The 5156-nt window shown below is 45.8% G+C and overlaps 1 long non-coding RNA gene across 1 annotated transcript; it reads left to right on the forward strand.

The window, feature by feature from the left end:
• Positions 1–1319: 1319 nt before the first annotated feature.
• On the forward strand, positions 1320–2380 carry LOC119318048. The gene is made up of 2 exons (XR_005153916.1): positions 1320–1583; positions 2287–2380. It is a non-coding gene; the product is annotated as an uncharacterized LOC119318048 (long non-coding RNA).
• The last annotated feature ends 2776 nt before the right edge of the window (positions 2381–5156 follow it).

The following is a 5156-nucleotide window of genomic DNA, read 5'->3' on the forward strand; positions in this document are numbered from 1 at the left end:
AGAATTTTTGCCGTCTGCTAGCGGACGGCAAAGAGGATGGGTGGCCCACTAACGAGAACGATCTAACGGATATTATTTTTGCCGTCTGAAAGCGGACGGCAAAGAAAATAATCTAACGTGTCTAACGGCCGCCCCGCCCCAGCAGACGGCAAAGAATAAACACAGCCATGGACACGGATCGATGACTTGGCACACACCCACCGACGACCAACACAGCCCCGGGCCCCACCCACGATGCACACACACCCACGCCCAACCCACGCACACACACCCACGTTGGATCCCATCTCTCTCGTCTTCCTCGATCCCCTTTCTCCACCCCACGCCGCCGCCAGATACCGGCGATCCCCGCGGTTCCCCACCACCTAGCTCTCCTCCCCGAGGTCACCTCTCCCCGCTCACCATCTCCACTGACCGGTTTCTCTCCTCGCCCAGGAGAGCCACGCCCAGGCACTGGTGGTGGTGCGTCGCGAGGAGGCCCCAGCGGCGTCGAGCTGCTGTTGCTGTGGGCACAAAGACGTCGGCGTGGTCAGGATGGTCGCAGCCCTTCAAGATTCTCAATGGCGGCGTCTCGGCGCTGATGGCGGAGTCGACGGCGAGCATCGGCGGGTACATGGTGTCGGGGTACCGGAGGGTGGCTGGCGTGCAGCTCTACATCAAGCACCTCAAGCCCGCGCGCCTCGGCGACCGCATCGAGGCCAAGGCGAACCCCATCCGGTACCTCGATCCCGACGAGTACTTGGACAAGGTATGTGTGCCGCCACCGCCGCCGCCGCCGGCGGCGTGTCCCCGAGTGACTCCGTGAGGTTATGTTTGGTTCCGTGTTTGGGTTTTAGTGTGCAGGACCAGCTGCTGGACGCGGTGCATTGGATCCGGTAGGCGGTGGGGCTCGCCTGCGCCCTGCTCTGGGGCGCCATCCCCCTCGTCGGCGCCTTCTGGATCGCCCTGTCAGTCCATCCCTCCCTCCATCCACAAAGCCCCAACCTTCTTCTTTCCCTTCAGACATAGGCATAGATTCAGGTTCATTGTTAACTGAATTCGTAAGCTCATCTCACACTGAATTTGGGACCTCTTTCCCATCGTGTAGTATAGTACTAGCAAGTCAGTCATACATGAATTAGTAGATGACTCTAGCGGTTCTGTTAACTGAATTATTTTAGAAACCTGCTTTGTTTTGCCTTTCATTGATCACCGCGACAGGTCAGAGGAGGTGAAGTGAGTGTTAGATTCGCTGTGAATTGGAGGGTCGTTAGCCTCGTCTCTTAGCACTCGTCACCAGCTCAGCAACAAGCATGACAGTGGTTATGCGCTTACTCTGGTATTAGATGTGACATGAGCTGTTCAATCAGCTCTTTGTTTGGCGTGGCCGTCAGCAAACCAGCAAACCAATGCAATTGCCGCATATATGTAGTGGGATATGAACTGCTCTTAGTTTCTCTGTGCTCATTATTAGTTCAATAAATTGGCAAATGGCTGCTGATGTATGATTGACTGGGTTTGTTCATCTTGCTAGAGCTACTTGGAAATATTGACATTCTCAAACCAAATATGAGGTGCCCTTTATTCAGTCCATGGGAGTATATGTAAGTTGACTGCTTCAAACCCAATCCGTGCTTGCTGTTTAGTGAATAAATATGCTGGTAGAAAATTGCAAACTTCGTAATATGAATAAATATTTGATGGTAAGTTGCGATGAAGATTAAAATTGTATTCGCCCACAAAAAAGAAGATTAACATTTTATTACATACACTAATCTATCTAGCACCAATGTCACGCAGTCAATTTCCTTTATCCTTAGCATTTTGATGACATACCTTCTTCTATTTAGAATCTTTGGTTGCAATCAGTTCTTTTTTCCGCAAAAAATGAAATCACTTTCTTTTACTTTTAGCATATGTACTTAACAACTGAGGTGCCAGTGAAAAAGTAAATTTATTTTTATTTAGTATTTGGTGGATCCTCTGTTTTTATAGGTTTCGACATTGCTGCCTCCATATAGCTTTTTGCTGATATACGTTGATGGTTTGATGTGTCGCTCCTAGTCCGAATGTTAGTTTTTTTTACTGGACCTTCCTTTTTGACTGGATATTGTTTATATACGTGACTGATTTGTAATCCAGCTGAACTTTCTTTTCATGTACATGATGGAGTTTGCATCCATATATTATTGTACGTGTCGAATGATAGACTTGTACATTTAATTATGGTGCATGTCTTCGAATATACTCCCGTTATGCATGTTTTTTAGACTTGTTTTAATATTATTGCTGTTATTACGTGCATAGTGCCGTGGAGATGAAATAACATGCTCGTGTACTAATTGACTATACGCTAGCCTGGCTTGCCATTGGAAGGTGGCGTATGGACTATGGACTCCTTTTTCTTAAGCTGTCCATGTGATTCCTTTTGCCTATAAGCTGGCCGTGCCGTTGGCTGTGTGGACTCTGTATGCCTTTATGCCGCCATCAAGTTGAGGTCAACGAATCACTGCCGTTCATTTATCATAACTTTGTAATTTTGAATCTCCTCCTTTCATTTTCTATCGTTTTAGTAATATTGAATCTCCTCCGTTCGTTTTCTATCATTTTAATAATATAATATATTTGATTTTGGTAGTACCGTTGAATTTGGTTGCTGCTATTCATTTATGTATGTGAAGGAATTGGATAATGTGCTCTTTTTTTGTTTGCAAAATGAAGGACGCTGCATCCAGGTAGTGGGAATAGTTAGTCCTTGCTATCAATAGTAGTAGCATTATTCACTGTGGAGTGTGATGGAATTGATGATCATCTACTTTTGCCTATCATCTACTTCTGATGTTTTCCCTGAAAGTGACACGTGATCTTCCTTTGTTTTTCTTTAGCTGATAGTATGATAACTGCTTGCTTGGCAGAAGTTATGTTTGTGATGTTTCTTAGATAAATAAAGAAACTGAGATTTAGTTCGATTTGGAGCGCCTCTTGTTGTACCACAGTTCCTTCTCTTAGAGTTGTATTTGTACTGCAGGTTTTGGATTGGGAGGGGAAAATGCTCTTCTTTCAGTCTCTGTTGAAGTCAAACCCATCCATGCAAAATCTGTACTTAGTAGAATTAATCTAGATGAATATATATGCCTTGCAATTTTATCGTGCATGCCATTCAACTAACTTGCTCTTGTCCATGCAGACGGAGTAGGAGGACGAGCAGCAGTAGCAAATTAGTCTGATGATGATGGGGTGCGGGAGGCAATGGTGATCATGCTGATGACATGAAGAAGGTTGATGACCACAATCTGGACCTGTTGGCATTTCGAGTGGTAAACATAGGCGGCATGGAGACAACAACCTGGACCACCCACCTCCCTTGCCTTTTTAAATTTGGTTGTGGTGGTTGCATCACCGGCACGGTCGCAAATCAGTATGTAGTGTGCTTGTGGTGTTGGGTCTGGACTACAGTGTCCATCCAGTAGGTTAGGTGTTGTTGCTGCTAGATCCCATGATGCTCACCTAAGTTTTGTGTTATGTGGAGGCCAACCTTTGTGATCTTATTTGTCGACACTTGTGTGATCTCGTCTTACTTTGTGATACAGGTGGTATGATATATATGTTTTTATGGATGATCTTGTCTTATTTTCCTGTGGTCTATGTTGATATTTGTGATATATGCATGCGCTATACATATGAATATGAATTGCTAAACATACTATAAATCAATGACAGAGATGGCAAAGAAGGAAATTTGCCGTCTGTGCATCTGGACACTTTAGACACTTTGCCATCTGCTGGCAGATGGCAAAGAAGCAAAAACTTTGCCATCTGCTGGCAGACGGCAAAGACCTTTGCTTCTTTGCCGTCAGCCGTAGACGGCAAAGGCCTGCCGTTAGCCACCTAACGGACTAACAACGCAAATTTTGTCGTCTGCTTTCTTTGCCGTCCGCTGCTGATGGCAAAGGCTCCTTTGCCGTCAGCCGCCGAAAGCAGACGGCAAAGTAGCTCTTTGCCAGATGTTACGTTGCCGGAGCCTGTTGCCGTCCGCCATTCATGCCTTTGCCGTCCGCCGTGGCAGATGGCAAAGTAGCCGATTCCTGTAGTGTGCGACAAGTAGCGGCTCCCCCGGGACCGCCCGACAACTAGGTTGGTTGTGCAATGGCGTTGTAACAGCAACAACGACTTATGGAAGTGATGCAATGACAAAGTGGCAGGATGCGGCTCTGGCTTGTCATGTCTTTATTCCGTCCAAATCTACCACATTCGATTGGTAGTATGTACATCCTTGACTGGGATTTGCATCATGCAGCTCTCTTCGGGCATGTATGTAGCGGAATGATCCAAATCTCAGTTTCTCGTGGTCACGGTGTGTGGATGTCCACCTCTATACAATATCATCTTCTTCGGAAAGTCATGAGAGCAGCACACAATGTCTTTGGTTCAGTAGTGCTATTTTGAGTGCCGTATCTTCAGCTCCAGAGTGAAGACCCAAGGTCCGGCCTTCGATGGTTGAAGCTAGCAACAGTGGTGCCTACGTGCCATTTCTTTGTTGAAGGCATTGCTTTGGAGACTCCTGAGACATTCTTTCCTGGGTGAAAACTCAATATCGGAACTTCAACGGTTGGACCCGGCAACAACGATGCTTGTGTTTAGCTCCCTACCTGAAGGCGTTGCTATATGGTCATCTATATGTATTGATATTTGATACTAGTCGGATCTGCAAAGTTTCAGATTTCTTTGATTTGTTTTGCGAAGTTTTCGATCATGGGTGTAGTAGGGGTGCAATATCCGTGGGTGTAGAACAGCCACACTCGTTGATGCTAAGGCATAATCCAAAAAAATCTCTTCAAGTTTATGTAGTTTTATTTCTGTTGGTATCTGGATTCTTGAGGCATTACTTGCTTGAATGTCACACTCATCGCTGCAGGATTCCTAGTCGGTGGAAGTTTTTGCTTTTCAGCACCATTGATTTGTATGGGGAGTGAATTAGTTCATGAAGTAGCATGCATAAGCATTATCCCACAATATCTTCCGTTGGTTGTCTGTCCTTCATTAAAGCATCAAAATTTAACCAAGCTTGGCATACCCAATCGGGACACAGCCAGAAAATGGGTATTGACTCGTCAAGAATCAAACCCACTGAAACATCCTTTAAAGGGTAATACCAGGTGTAGAGGCCCGCTGCACGG

This window comes from Triticum dicoccoides, chromosome 1B (genome assembly GCF_002162155.2).
Source record: "Triticum dicoccoides isolate Atlit2015 ecotype Zavitan chromosome 1B, WEW_v2.0, whole genome shotgun sequence".
NCBI lineage: Eukaryota > Viridiplantae > Streptophyta > Magnoliopsida > Poales > Poaceae > Triticum > Triticum dicoccoides.